General features: G+C 40.8%; 1 long non-coding RNA gene across 1 annotated transcript in view; it reads right to left on the reverse strand.

Annotated features, from left to right (window-relative positions):
* Positions 1-3,320: 3,320 nt before the first annotated feature.
* The window catches only part of LOC116695504 (uncharacterized), a 21,959-nt gene continuing 8,555 nt past the window's right edge, over positions 3,321-16,724 (reverse strand). Inside the window, exon 3 of the long non-coding RNA XR_004333480.1 lies at positions 3,321-3,412. This is a non-coding gene — a long non-coding RNA (uncharacterized LOC116695504). The remainder of the gene's footprint in view (positions 3,413-16,724) is intronic.

Raw genomic sequence — 16,724 nt, forward strand, 5'->3', positions numbered from 1 at the left:
TAAGGATGCCTCCTGGGCGCCTCCCTAGGGAGGTGTTCAAGGCACATCCAGCTGAGAGGAGGCCTCGGGGAAGACCCAGGACTAGGTGGAGGGATTGTATCTCCAACCTGCCCTGGGAACGTCTCGGAATCTCCCAGTCGAAACTGGTTGATGTGGCATGGGAAAGTGAAGTTTGGGGTCCCCTGCTGGAACTGCTGCCCCCGCGACCCGATACCGGATAAGCGGTTGAAGATGGATGGGTGGTTGGTCTAGACCTACTCTATCTGTATATTGTCTAAGATAACTATTGTTATGATTTGATACTATAAATAAAATTGAATGGATTTGAATATATATACATAAGCTGCAGACTCGAAAAATGTAGCTGCAATGAAGACAAAAGTGGAGGAATCAGCTGAAAGAAAGAATGTGGGGGGAGGGGGGGGGAGATCCTGACACTAAGCTAACTTTAGTCCTGACATTATGTTTGCGGCAAGCACTTTGTTACCAAGTTAAATACACACATGTCAGTTTTAGTCTAACTACAGTACATGTCTGTAAGTAACGGTGAGCTAACACACGTTACATTTATTAGCTGTTTGAGGTGAATAAACATGGACTGCACCAACACTTCAGAGATCTAATATGCACAAATAAATAAAGGTGAAAATTCAGCTCTCATTTAATGAAAACCAAAGCCTTAGGAGTGATGAAACTCAATGTTATGATCTGCTTATATTCCCTGTGTACAAGCGGAAATGTTGTCTTGTTTTTGGAGCTGGTGGAAAGGCCATGTGGTCACCTTCTCATTGAAAACGACTGACAACATGACACCATTAGCAGGTCAATAAGCTGCAAAGATGGAATGCTTGTATCATATGAAAGGAGTGATCTCATTTTCACTTTTGTTGGCAAGTGTAGAGGGCTGGCTCTGCTTCAGCAGGTCACCAACATTACACTCTACCTCAGAAATGTGTTGAAAGAAAAAAGGTCAAGGTAGTGACCATCACAGGAGAGTGAAGTGCTGGGAAATGAAACAGAATGAGCTGGAAGGGCTTTTTTTTCCCGTCTAGATAGGATTATTGAAGTATAGCAGCCACGGACGAACTCACAGCTTAGCATGCTAATGAGTGTGTTTCTTAAACCTTCCTCTAGATAGCGGAGAGAGTGGCCCAAATCCAAACAGCAGCCTCTGCATGTCCCGTTATCAGCGTCCCACTTCACAGGCAGCTGCAGAGCTGTGATGAGATGAAGCGTGTGTTTCATCTGCTGCTGAACGACTTTCTTCACTTTGCATAGGGAGCGAGGAGCTGCTGCCCTGCTGTGTGTGGGAGGTGAGCCCAGAGGCGCCAAGGGTCAAACATTTATCTCCAGGACAGGACACTGGCCCCCAGCATCCATATATATATACACACACACACACACACACACACACACACACACACACACACACAGGTTCCTAAGAACGAGCTCCCTAACGCCTTGAACGGCTACACAGTGATGCCGCTGACATGCCACCATTTCAGCTATATGTGCATATTTTGTAGATATTGTCTCTTTCTTTATTCGTGTACTGTTTAATATGTTTTTTTGTGTATGCATGCACTTACGACCAAGTCAAATTCTATGTTGGGTAACTACTGTGGCAATAAACTCCTTTCTGATTCTGTCACCTCATGTCAAGAGATATGAGTTGCTGAGGTGGCTCTAGCCTTCATCTTAGCTCTGTTTTTATCTTATCTTAAATTACATTAAATTGCAATTATTCAAACTAATGGCCACAACATAAAGGAGCGCATACTAGAGTGTTGTTACATTATCACGGAGACTCTGGTATGTCTTTGTTGAGGAACATTCAGGATTAAAAGAAAAGATTAAAATATAAATGGTATGATGGGGTAAAAAGTACAATCAAAACAAGCTATGTATACTTCAGGACCCTGCTGTATATACAGTACCCATGTAGGGAATTAGGCATGGCAGCTTGCAACAACACACAATATACTGTACAGTAGGAGACAGTGATTGTTTGCACCAATGTGTAAGCCACAAAGCATCAGACGCTGATCCCCTGATGTCATGTCTGTCTCCACAGTATGCAAGTGATGGAATTCCATGAGCAATTGGTTCCGACATTAATGGATGAATTTTAATAACTTTAACCTCTGACTGTCACCAAGCGCCATCATCAGATCAAAATGAATGCATCCAACACTTTGAAACTGAAATACCTGCGAAATTAATGTCATCCCTCTGTCAACCTCAGCTGTGCTTCAACACACTGACCAAGGTTGGTGAACGTGGTAAACATCATACCTGCTACGCATCAGCATGCTGTTATTGTGAGTATGTTACCATGCTCAATCAATTGCATTTGCATTTAATTGAATTGATTGAGAAGTGTGAATGAGTGAAAATTTGTGAAGGCGGATGCCAGCGTGATGGCGCTCTTACTCCACCTACACCTTCATCACAAAACACCAAACTCATTGCTCTGTCTGTGACGAGCTAAGGAACATACAGGTGCAACAGGTGCATGTCAATCAATTTGAATATTGTGGAAAAGTTTAAATTTAAAAATGGAACCTCGTATTTTAAAGATTCATTACACCCAAAGGGAAATATTTCAGCCTTGATTTGTTTTCATTTTGATTATCGCGGTTTACAGATAAATTCATTATCTCAGAAAATTTGAATATTACATCAGTAAAAAAAAAAGGTTTGGCCTTCTGAAAAGGAATTTCCTATATATGCACTATTGTATATGTACAGGGGTCATTCTTCCCCAAAAAAGTTGAGCGGGTGGGGGATATTGGGATGCCGGTGTTGCTAAATTACTATAAACAACATTGATTTACACATCACACAACTATTTATGAGGGTGTTCAAACACTTAACTGTGTGACCATTAGCACACTTGTGGTTTAGTCCACATATTTTTTTTTAATAAATAAAAACAACAGTGTTTTACTCATCGCACCACTATCATGCAAAAAGTGAGGGAATCAAGAAATAAAAACAAAAACTCTTAAATTGAAACTGCCAATATGCTCTGACAGTTATTAAGTGGTTTCCTGTACATTGGTAGTGTGCTGATGGGGTGGAATGAGGACCCAAACGCGGAGAAGAGGAGGCAGGCAGGAGCAGATGTACAGGGGTTTATTGTCCCACAGTCCAAGGAGAATACAGGGAGCAAAAAAAAAGTCCATGAAATCCCAAAAGGTCCAAAAATATTAAAAAAAAAAGGAAATGCAAAAACAGGGAGAGTACACTGAAAAAAACGAGTAACGAGAAGCAGGTGACAAGAGGCCAGGGACGCAGGTAGTAAACACCAGGTAATCACAAGAGCGGGAAGACACAGGAAGTAAAACCAAAAACAGGACAAGACAGAAACCCAACTTCAAAATAAAACAGGAAACAGAACTTACAGACACTCAGGGGAACACAAGACCTGAGAGGAACAAGACACATACACCAGATCAGGGAACGAACACAAAAAAGAACAGAAAACAGAATACAGAGCAGCATAAACAGGTAGTTTAATTTAAAAGAAATGTAGACACTTTATGATCCAGTCTTACGTGACAAATCTAAATATTTTTACGCTTGTGTAGCAGATCTCTGCGGAGCAGACGCACCACTACGCAGCTCTCTGTCTAGTGTCCCGTTTCATTGATTCATTCCTTACGCGTGCAATGTAGCCAAAACGATTTGAACTTTTAAAGCAAAGAACGAGAAGTGAATTGCCTGTATGCGTGAAAACCGTTTTGGGAGGGTGGTCTTTCCCTCCGAAAACAATGGTAGGGGTAACACCCCAGAGACCGGGGATCGCGTCCCGTGTGTTCCTTTCTGCGTTATTCTTTTCCTAACCTCAACCGTCCCGTTGTTGTTGTCGGGGTGTCCTGCGTGTGACGGTTCCTTTCCCCGTTCTTTTTTTCCCTAACCATAACCCTCCTGTTGTCGTGGGCGACGTTAGGCGTTTCATTTCCCCGTTGTTGCGTGCCACAGAGATCACAACTCGTGTCCCTGCGCCTGGGGATCGGGTCCTGCGTGTGGCGGTCCGTCCCATTGTTGTCGCCATCCCTCATGTGGCGTTTCATTTCCCCACAGAGACCGTGGATCGTGTCCTGGTCACAGTTGTTGTCACCTTCCCGCGTCTGCCGTTTCATTTCCCCGTTGTTGCGTCCCCCAGAGGAGCCCAGCGTCATGGAAGTTCGTGAAATGGTCACGCTCGAAAATCGGGACCTGTCCACGTAATAAACAAGAAACTCGTGACTTGTAAACAAATCAATAAACAACGTGACCATTTCACAATCTGGTGTGACACCAGGTTGCCTAATTGCACATGACATGCAAAATAGTGACATGATGTTGGCATTTTGTACTATGTCTGCTTCACTTTTTCATGTTCTAAGAAAAAGGTTTAAAAAAAAGAAGCTAATTCTGTAGTTAGACAACAAACAAAATAGAGGTAGCATTATATAAAGTAAATTGCATGCTGTTCTTTGAAAAATTGTACAAAACATGCGCATTTTGGTCACAATTAAAGTAAATAGTGACATAACTGCATTGTGTACTATGTCTGCTTCTCTTTTTTCATCTCCTAATCCTAACATTTGTGCCCTTACCAGTTTAGGTTATCAAAGAGCTTACAATTTCCTGCTTTTTATAAAGAGATAAAACTAATATTGAGCAGAATTTCGCTTAGCCTATTGGTCCAACAGTCCCTGTTTAGTTTTTTCTTCCTTGAGGCCTTAAGCCTACAATATTAAACTTATTAACACAATATTCCAATTTATTGAGATGCACCTGCAGACCATAATAACCATATATTAAAGTTTACAGACAACAAGGTAAATTGCAAAATGTAATGTAATAATGTAGCTTGGCTTAAAGCTTGGTAGCTTACATTTGCAGGTAATACCTCAACAATTGAATTACAAGTGAATAAAACAAGGCCTTCCAAATAAAAGAGTCTTTACTTTTGTCAATAGTTTGTAAAGTTTTTTTTTGTGATCACTATCAGTATTAAACACTGTTGTTTTCCCTTTTTTTTTTTACATCTTTGTGGGTTTTTCAACGTTTTGGGCATTTTTTCTTTCTTTCAATGTTTTTTGTCACTTTAAAACTTTTTTGACACAATGTTCCCTGTTATTATAGAATATATAAGTTTGTATTGTTGTTTTTGGCATATTTTTCAATATTTTTGTTGCTTTCCCAACGCTTTGTCGCCTTTTTTCAGCATTTCCAACGGTTATTTTGCCATCCCATACGTCTGATGTTAAAACACTTTAAAAACGGGTCAAATTTGACCCAAGGACAACATGAGGGTTAAATGTCTGTGAATGTCCCTGGGACTGTTTCGTGGTGTTTTTTGTTTGTGGATGTGTCCACCAGTCCTGGCGAGTGGCACCATCTGTCTGAACATTCACAATGACACCACCGGAGCTGCACATATAGTCCCTTTAAGTCATCATGTCATTTCTTTTGTTGGAAAGCGTGAACATCATTCTTTAGGTATGCTCAGACGTGACCAAGCATTGAACAACTTATCTGTACATCATAAAACACTCACTCAAACACAGACACACACACACACACACGAACAGAGAGAGAAAGAGAGAGAGAGAGAGAGAGAGAGAGAGAGAGCATGTGCTGTAGACTGTGGCAAAGAAATGTAATTCAAGTGAAATATTGGAGAACTAAAGGTAAGTAATGGTGAAAGCAATTGTCATCATTCTCATCCTTTTTAGAGGGAATGTTGAAATGGAGTGTGACGGTAGGAACTGAAAATAACAAGAATATCTCCTATCAATAATAGAATTAGGAAATATATAATGCAGTTGTATAACCTGAGAGATAAGATCCCAAATGACTGTCATAAATATTGAAAAACTGATGGATTTTTTTCCTTTTTTTGTAGAAACGTAGGTCATGAGGCGGTTTCATCAGTTGCAATCATCATCTTTGCAGCTGTAAGTCCAGCAAATAAAGCATGTATTTGAGTTCCATAGAGCCAAAAGGATGACAGACCATTCCGAATCAAGGCATTGACAAAAACAGGCACAGTAACATTAAACAGGGTGGAAATTTTGGATGCAATATAGTTCCAGAACTGACCAACGGGAGAGCACTCCTAGATCCTGTGAAGATATGTGATAACGGATAGATATTTAAAGGTAATGGAGTAATTCCTTCCTTTGAACAATCCAGTTAGTGAAAAAAACAGACAGAGAGTGGGTGAGAGACGGGAAGGAGAACAGAGAGCAGCGGGAATACTTCAGGTGGAAGAAGTAGCTGCCATTTTTAAGAAATGTGAAGAGCCAGAGAGTCATAGAGGGATTGTGTCACTTAGCATTAAAATGTAGACATTGAAGAGTACTTTTTTTAGTCGTAGATATGGAATTCTTCTAAAATAAAAAGTATCTCAAAGTGGCTGTGTCTCAAATCACTTACTTGCTCAGTAAGTTTTAAGTATATTGTGTAGATAACGCAAAAAGTCAGTACACCGAAAGTACCTGGATGACCCCCTAAAAACAGTCAAAAAGTTCAGTGTGGAACGATGGACACTACGAGCACTCTTGACTTCAAAGCGGAAAGGGGAGGGACCAAGGACGTTGACCGGCAGCTGATTGGACGAACGAGATACGTGGGTCTGGTTTCACCTGGATTTCACAACCGAGCTTAATGGCGGATCGTTCGGAATACGATCTCAATATAACAGTTCATGTTTTTGAACCATGCCTATGAAAACATTTTAAATGAGAAATTGACCATACAGTTGCTGAATCTGGCTGGTTTGTTTTTTTGAGTGACAAAGGTCAGTTTAATAGATTTTGTCAAAGGCGTTGTTTTAACAAAAGCAATCTTTCTGGGACAATACTAACCATCGGAAGTGGGCACTACGGTAGTAAGTGGACAGTGTACTGACAAAAGTACGCAGAATGAGACAGCCTGTATCTTTCTCGGCTATTCAAACAGTAGAATCCATCAACAATGCATAGTAACTCACTCCTGAAGCATTTACCTCAACATGTTTCTTTTATCTTCTGCTTAAAATCACGCATGGACAGTTATTAATAGACAGAAATCAAGAAACCAGGCACACAGTGGAAGTTCACTCTTGTCCTTAGAAACACGTCTTTTGACATGTCATGTGACAATTAATTCACTTCCATTTGCTGAGGCAAGGCTGGGAAATGTGTCCGAAAGCTCAGGAAAAAGCTACTATGTGAACCTTGAGTTGAGGATATTTTATTTAAACTGTAGCTGTATCATTAACAAATGGAGTGCAGCAATACCAACAGGGTAACAGACCCATCTCTCACAAGGCAGCGTGCTGTAGTGGTTGAATAAAAGAATTCTATGTTTTTCAACCTGGGCTCTACATTCACATGCATTTGTGTCTAATTCTAATAAGTGGTCCAGTACTGAGTGAGAACACTGTAACTAGACAAACTGGACTGCAATGTAATTTTAAAGGGCAAAAGTTCAGCGTCAAATTCCCCCCACTTGAAGTGCAGTTTTTGCCGCAGACAGGCTCAGATTGTTATTTACATTTCATAAATCAGCATCCCTAGCAGTGGCTCACTTAATGCCACAGGCCACAGTTTTAAACATGTTAACGTTTTGAGATGGTTGCAGTTTGGTTAGGTTTAGGCACAAAATGTGTGTGATGTGTAGAGAAAGATCATGGTTAAAATCAGTAGATTTGTTACGTTACTTCCCCTCCGTGTGTTCATCACACATAGAGCGAGACGTATTTCCTTTGGTCCGTAGGTAAGTCGGCAATTACTTTTGTTCTCAGTACCGGAAACCCGTCTCCTGGGTGAATGTCCTGTGTTTGTTTGACCCAACTTCAACCTTTGGTGTTCTTTAGTCTGACATTGCTAGACCTTCCTCCACAGCACTGCAGCGGAAAGTCTGGATACTCCACATAGCAATCCAGGATAGGAGAATGACTTGCTCTGGTTTTATTGGCATTTTTTTAAACCAATCACAATCGTCTTGGGCGGTGCTAAGCTGTCGCTTCGAAATAGCCCCAGGAAGGAACTTATTTTGGTGTTTACATTTAAAAGTTGTTTTAGTCGTGCAACAGAAAACTCAGATTGGATAGACGCACGTACATTTGGCTCAAAAAAGTTTTTCTTCATTGTCGAGAGTTTATGTATTATTATTATTTTAAAATGGAGTTGGATTAATGGATGGGTGGATTGAGCTCGCAGCAGTGTAGTTGGGAGCAGTCAGGCTGGGAGGGAAGCAGCACTGCAGCTTTCCACTTTCCAGGCTCAGATGACTCGGGCGCTGTTCACAGCTTCAACACTTATCTCCCCTGAGCAGGTAGGTGTGTGTATGTGTATGTGTATGTGTGTGTGTGTGTGTGTGTGTGTGTGTGTGTGTGTGTGTGTGTGCGTGCCTGTGAGCGAGCACGAGTTTATCGGACTTGTTTTTCTCAACGTTCAGGTGGGTGTTTGTGCATGTGTGATTTTGTGTGTGGGAATGTATGGGGAAACTTTTGTGTCTCCACATTTGCATGTATGTGCACATTTAGATTATACTGCATACATTTTTGGTATCTATGGAAGCGCATTTGTGTGTTTATTGTAATCACTGTGCATATGGAAGCATTTGAGTGAGTTTTATGGAGACTTGTGCTGAATTGCTGGGAACAGAAATCAGGTGAATGAGAGACTCTTCAAAAATACATCCCTCTCATGTGCTTTTTCCTTCATAAAGATATTCCATTGTAATTGCCATATATAGCAATGCTAATTGACCTCAGTGGACAATGCAACACTGTTCTGTGTCAGGGAAGTCAAGACACCATCGACAAAAATGTTGATGCTGAAGCATTGTGGAAGTCAGGAGAGTATCTGGAACATTTTGCATGAATTTGCTACAATTCTAACTCCCACTGCACATAGAGACCTCTACACACTGAAGCTGGTGTGTGTTATTCTCAGTAGGCCCCACAGCTCCCCCACCAGGCTCTTTTTTGTTAGAAGTAAAGAACTACTGTAACGGAGGAAAACAAATAGTGCAACATTGCCTTTGTCGCGCCAGACTTTTTGCAGTCGCCGTGTCAACACTCACAAGCTGCTCATTAGCAAATACTGAGTAAACAAGGAACCTGCACACAATGCATCCCACAATGCATGTGGTGTTGTGCCACGCATCACGTTACTTTGTGTCTGCAACCCTGGAGGCCAGGGACATAAAGAAAAAGTCCACAGAAATATGGGTTAACATACTGTGTTATTGTGGAACCCAGTCTCACGGCAGTTTGTGAAATGGTCATGTTATTTAATCTATGGAATTGTGTACAATGACACGTTTTGGCGTGTTGTTTCCCCGTTCTTGTCTTCCACAATGGATGCTTTCCATTATATGAAGTGACCAGGACGAATACATTACGTTCTCAGCAGCATGAAAAACAAAAACAAACAAAAAAACAGAAAACCGTGTCCGTGCACACGAATCAATAGATTAAAGGCTTAGGGTTGTCCCAATGTCGAACTTCATAGGGCGTGAAGGTTTGAGTACACACTTACCGAGCCGTTTCCGTGAGTCTGCAGATTTCACCAAAGGGAATTACCCACAGTTCAAAGCAACCATAGGGAAATCCGTAAATTACAAAGGTAAACAACAGCATGCCACACAACCACAAAACGGAACATTACGGAACGCAACGGACCTGTTTGTCCAGCTCGTAAAACAAGAGTTTGGAAAAATTTGGAATCAGGCAGCAGTCTCCTGGGCCTTGGCTGTGTGGAAAGCAACAAACTTAAAATGAAAATACCCAAACCGGTAAGTGTCAGCAACATCTTTCTCATTAAATGTTGCCAAGGTAACAAGTGATCTTGTGAAGTCCTCCCATTTATACCTATCTGAGCCCATGTGGCCTCACACACTCACTCACTTACCACATGAGATCAATTAAGTCTGTGAGTCTTTAGTCCTCCCACCACCTCCCCCCCCTCCCCCCCGCCGCTCCACCCTGCGTAAGATCACTTTTCTTGGTGCCAATGCCCATCAAGACACCTGGCACTATCAAATGCATGCCTTCATTTATTTGCATTACACAGGCATTCGGTCCAGCTACTGAAGGCGGGAGTCCCTCGAGTTTGATAAGAACTGAAGAAAAATTGTGATTTGTCTATTTCTCCACCACTGTTTACCAAAAACTTAGTGAGTCCAAGTTAACAGTAATCTAGATATTATTACTGGGGGTGGTGGAAAAATATATAGCATATTGAATGAAATGTGGTCATGAACTTACATGACACAAAATAAAGTCTAACTCATGCACAGTGTCGAATGGGCACACAAAATCACGGCTGCTTTATCCGATGTCCCGCCAGCACCCCAAATTTTCGGGGATGGTTATTGCAGCTTGCACCTTAAATTTTACATATGCTCTATGTGTACGTAACACAAAGGAGGTACAACTTATATTTCTGGCAGGATGTCAGCACAGTTAGTGTGTGTGTGTGGAGTTGTTCCTGAGATGTTTCTTGTCAGCGACGTGTTTCATTGAAGGATATTGTGACTCAAAAGGGTCCCTTTTTTTCTCTCTCTCCCAAGCCCACTACATCACCACGGCAACCGGACCAATCAGCTTTACTGACTATGCCAGATAAGTCAGACTTGAAAGACTAAGAAAATCCCTCCTCACCTCCTCCCTCCCTCCGACGCTCATCTATTCCTTGCAATCTCATCCTCTTTCGTCCCTCTACTCTCTCTATGCAATTCCTTTTCTGCATCTCTCCCTTCCTTGTCACTTCTTCACTGCTGTACACATCTCACTACTCTCTCTTTGTCTCATCCTTCCCTGCACGGCTTCTCCTCTGCCCATGTCATTCTCTCATCCTGTTTCCGTCTTCCTCCTCTTCTGCTTTACTTCCCTTTTAATGCATTTGTCTTTCCTCCTCTGTAGCGCATTAAACATCTCTCCCTCTTTCCTTCTGCCCTCTCCCTCCAATTTCTTTACCCTCTACTCTCTTCTCCACCGTCATTGGATTTAAAAGACAACCAAACATTGTGCAAAAACATCTCTCTCCATGGCAGAGGCCCATTGTGAGATATGAGAACTGGCATGCGACTGACACTCACCATCTGTCCCCGAGACATAGGGACCAAAAGAGAGATAAGGGGAGGGGGGGGGGGCAGGCTTAGCCGCCAAGGCAATCTCTCAATTTGTGCTTCACTGCTGCTGCTCTACTTACAGTAAATAAAAGCAAGGCTTTGAATGTTGCACTGAAAAAGTAAGCTTTATTCTAGCACAGATATGGGACTCGATGAACAAATGAAAGTTAGCACGGTGGCGTTGGTTGTACGCTTGGCAGCTGAAAGAGTGTTGGCAAATCTGATTCAACCATTTGGCACAGGTGATCAAAGATTTGCTCGCCATTAAAAAAAAGGCCAATTAAATTGCTCATCAACCAGCTGACATTTTTTACCCTTAATCTCAATCCATCCATAAATCCATCATACGTCAAATCACACGAGGTATGACCAGATGGAGGAGCTGGTTAATGCTAAAACCTTACTTCCATCGTACAGACGGTTCAAAGTTCCACTGGCCCTGAAAAAATACATTTACAGAAATGTATTTCTGCAATAACCACTCTGAACAACACAAAATAGCCAATGTAAAGCTGCCGTTTTGTATGTTTTCAAATGTGGGTTTGTTTTAAATGTGTCTTTATTGAAGGAAAATGTCTGTCACCACTTGGGAGAGACAATAAAGCTATCTATCTATCTATCTATCTATCTATCTATCTATCTATCTATCTATCTATCTATCTATCTATCTATCTAACTTACACCCCGCCTTACTCCCATTATCCCCCCTGATAAGGTTGCTTGTGTACACAATGCAGCGAGTTCTGACTGATATGCGCTGGGTCCAGGCTGCGCGGCTAGTGGCACTCGCCAATTGTTGTAGTGATTGGCAATAGAAAAGGAACGGTGAATCCCCTAAAAACCAAGAAGCACTCATCTGCAAATTTAGCATCCATTCCTCGTCAGCCACAACCTGCCCCCCAAAAAACAGGCAGATACTGCTTTCAACACACTAACACTAGCTTTATGAAAACTCAGGTCTTTGGCAGGAAAATCATTATATAATATAATATAATCTTGATTTTATGTTTTAACTGACACATATTAACAGTGTAGCTGTTCCTATCGTGTCAACCCCTCCTTACTTCAGTTTTATGAGTAACAAATGATACAAATGTATGATACCCATTAATATGGATGAGAGAGGCTTTGTTTATAATTTTCACTTGCAGACTTTCAGAATGGAATGGAACAGATTTACAATGCAACATCTAAATTCATCTTCCTATTGCCTTGATAATCTGCCTACTGGCTTTTTCAAAACTATTTCAAAATGTTTGGCTTCATATCTTCTACATATTGTGAATATATCTTCTTTCAGGTATCTTCCCAAAGGCCCGGAAAACTACAATCCTCAAGTCACTCTTAAAAAGAACAATCTAACAGGGAGAAGCAGCGTTCAGTTTCTATGCTCCGCATATCTGGAACTAACTCCCAGAAAACTGCAGGTCCGCTGCAACTCTCAGTTTATTTAAATCAAGGCTAAAGAATTTCCTCTATTATGCAGCCTTTTTTTAAGTAATTGTTCTTTTCCCAAACTGTACTGGAACCTTTTCTTGTATTTCACACCTGTCTTATTCTATTCAAGCTTTTTAAATATTCTCTCATGTTTTCATTTTTTTAAATGGTCTTTAAAGTTTTATGTGAAGCAATTTATGTGAGTTGCCTTATTGCTGAAATGTGCTATTTAAAAAAAGCTGTCATGCTCTTCCTTGCTACTGGGCGGTAGACCATAAGGTAGGCTGGTATTGTTGTCTTGGGCACAGGAATTGTGGTGGACTTGTTGAAGCATGTATGTATGACAGACCGAGCCAGTGACAGGTTGAATATCGTTGATAACATTTGAGGACCTACCATATGAAAACAACAATTCCTGCTGCTTTGTTGTTGTTCACATTCTTGAAAGCCCTCCTGACGTTATGCTCAGAAAGGGAGATGGGTGTGAGATCTCATTTGCTATAGATGCATCTGCAATTGACAAGCAGGAGGGACAGCGCTTATATTATACATTATATATCTCAGACCTTGCCTAATGCTTTTAGGGTTGCCCTCTTAGAATTATAGTTCCACTTTCTTTCCGTGGTCCCTTTTTGTCTTCTTCACTGCTCTTCTCACATTGTTGGCTGTCATATTAGGACTGCCATCCTAATTTGTAGCGTGGGAGTGTGTGTGTTAATGGCATCCAGGAGGATTTTTGGTAATCCATGGTTTCTGGTTGTGGAAGGATTGAACTATAGTTTTAGGGACATTTGCATCCGCTGTTATACAAATTAAATTTGAATTTGTATTCCCCTTGTGGCATAGGCAATATGTTGGTGGAAGTCAGGCATAGCCTTCTTAAGGTTATGTTTACAGAACAATTGCTGAGCAGTGTTGAGGAGAAATGGGATACATGTACTGGTGTTACGTCTTCAGAATACAAATGGTGAGTATTCCGTTACAGTTACAATTTAAATAGTGTTTAGAATAAAGTTACTTTGTGGAAATCAATGGGTTACATGATGATACTTCTCTGTTTCACGAGTTTATTCACTCTATGAATAAATTAAGGCAACTCCATGCATTTTCCAGAAGCCCCAATATGAAATCAAAAAAATGAGCTATTTGCGTGATCACTGAGGTAGAGATGGAGCCGGAACCGGGGCAGGAATGCATTTCTATCTTGGAAATTCAAACAGCATTTCACATTAAAGAAAGAACAGGGAGAATGAAATATAACTGTGCAGTGCAACCTCTGCTTGTCAGCAACTCCTTTCAGCGTCCAAATTACTCCATCTCCAACCCGAAGAAGCATTTTAAAGGAGAATTCCGGTCAATTTCAACTTCGACACGTAGCTCTGTTGTTTGTAAATGTGGAGTGCTATCAGTAGAGAGAAAAATTTGATTGAAACCAATCGGTGCTGTCTATATGGTGTTATCCTCCTGCTAGCGTTAGCACCCAACAGGCTTAAACAAGGCCAGTTTTTAGCCTCTAAACATCTTCAAGATGTCATTAAAAGTGCCTACACATGTGCAGGGATTCCTTCCGAGTGAACACAGTGAATCTGACTGCTGTAGATGTAAAAGAAATGCATGACTATTTGTGCTTATTCAGCTGTGTTTAGTTCCTGTGTTGAGAGGCAGTTAGAGAGCTTAGGGACCGTCTACAAACTACAACACAAAAAAAAGACATAAAACTAAAATATGTAGGCTATCAATTTAATGATTAAATAAGGTATTGTCTTCAAACTTACCTCAATTATAACTTGTCTCCGGCTGGTTGTACTACAGCACTTACTTTAAAAAAATAAGCATACTGTATGCTTATTTTTTTAAATGTTTATATCACTTTTCTATGTTGTAGTTTGTAGACGGTCCCTAAGCACTCCTTGCAGCATCAACACAGGAAATAAACAGCTGAATTAACACAGCGTTCATGCATCTCTTTCACATACACAGCAGTCAGATTCACTGTGTTCACTCGGAAGGAATCACTTCACATGGGGAGGCACTTTTAATTAAATTTTGAACATGTGTAGAGGCTAAAAACAGGTTTAAAACTTGCCCTGTTTAAGCCTGTAGGGTGCTAACGCTAGCAGGAGGATAACGCGGTGTAGGCAGCACCGATTGGTTAGTTTTTCTCTCTACTGACAGCACTCCACATTTACAAACAACAGACCTACATGTTGGAATTGACCAGAATTCTCCTTTAAAGTAGCTAGCCAGGGGTAGTCTTCTGCTGTAGGTTTACTGGTCACCTTGCTATTTTATAGTTGATGATACATTCTCCTACGTGCTGATTTACAAGCCCCAGCTAACAATAGCTAAAATTAGCTTGTGGAAGCTTAGATTTTGGTTAGATTTTTGTAGCATTCAGTTTGGGACCACAAATACAAAAATCTAATTGCTTGTTCATGTACACATTCAGCCAATTGGAGCAAAAGAATACACCTGTTTAGTAAGCTGTATGTGATTGCTGCATTACTACATGTTAAGTTATCCAAGTATTCAGAATACGTTACTCAGATTGAGTAACATACCAGAATACGTTATAAATTACGTTTTTGGGCATGTAAACTGTATTCTGTAACGGAATACGTTTTGAAAGTATCCTTCTCAACATTGTTGCTGAGTACATTCAAGCTCCCAATATAGACTTTCATATTGTTAGGTTGTTCTCTGGATAATGGCTGCTAGGCTGAAAGTCCTTGTGTTGCCAAGGAAACTGTTCTTTATTATTTCAATAATAGAGCTACCTAACTTGTATCAATAAAAAAGCCACACTTTCAATGCTAAGACGGAAAAAGCAATGAACGTCAGTATGGGTCCCTCTGATCAGATTTCGGTCAATTCCGAAAATATCTGAAATTTATTGATTTCTTTCATCCAGACTTGAATTTGTGATGCCCCTGCTCAAGCTGTTCCTCTCATTCTACTCCCTCGCCACTATTTGCGTCTGTGTTGTTGTCTCTGTGGAGCGATTTGGCCTGTAACCTCTCCTGGCGCTAAGCTCTAATTACTGACATTTCTCCTGAGAGGTGCTACTGCATTGTGGGTGTTTCAACACCTTTCATTCCATCAGTGGGAGCACTTGGAAAGGTCACACTCCACATAACACACTGTCTAGTGAATCAATGAGCCAACCTTAGCCTGATGTGTTTGAATGGGTAAGTCTATGTGTGTGTGTGTGTGTGTGTGTGTGTGTGTGTGTGTGTGTGTGTGAGGGAGACATGCACATGTTTAGTGTGTGTGTCTTTTGGGGGCTTCAGAACTTATTAGCACTGAAAAAAAATGAAAAATGAAAGTTTGATTTCAGTTCACTTCTCTCCAAATGCTGCAAACAGCAGTAAAAACTCACACACCAACAAATTTACACACACACACTTTAATATCAGGAGCACTAACCTAAAGAGACCACCATCCCAAATTATTGTTAAGCGTCACTTGAAAAAAGTTTAATGAACAGGCTTTTTTAATGATCTACTTCAAAGTGATCTTCGTCGCACATGTGAAATACAGATTGGACTATTTAATCAAGACCTTCCTCACAGTCATAAACAAACATGCTCCCTTTAAAAAGCACAACGTAAAAAATAGATCAAGCCGCCGGTTTACCACTGACTTATCTGATTTGAAAGCCTGGTCCCTTGGTAAAAGCTCTGGAAGTGGTTACGATTGTACTGTTTTTAGATAACTCATAAATAGATGCACATCTCTGCTAAGGAAAGCCAAATCTGACTACATTATGGACTTATTATGGTCTCTAGCTCCTATTCAAACCCTGCACATTTTTGGAATTAATAAAAATAACTTTCAAATCAATTCAATTTCATTTATAGTATCAATTTATAACGGGTTACCTCAAGACACCTAGCTCCCAAATCCCAACTGGGGCCTGTTGGGTGCAGGGGTGTCTAAATGGGGGTGGAAATGGGACTCAGTACATGGGGACCTCATGTGAAAAAGGCAAAAAAAGATGCTAGAATGAATATCTGCAGATGCAGGGAGGGGATCATAGAGAATTACTTTCTACAGGGCCAGAATTTTCTGTTACAACCCTGATTGGGTGCTATTACAAAATCAGACAATTTGATTTAATATCCTTGCAAATGCTTGCTTGGTCCTCCATGTTGCCTTAGAAA

Source organism: Etheostoma spectabile, chromosome 9 (assembly GCF_008692095.1).
Source record: "Etheostoma spectabile isolate EspeVRDwgs_2016 chromosome 9, UIUC_Espe_1.0, whole genome shotgun sequence".
Lineage (NCBI taxonomy): Eukaryota > Metazoa > Chordata > Actinopteri > Perciformes > Percidae > Etheostoma > Etheostoma spectabile.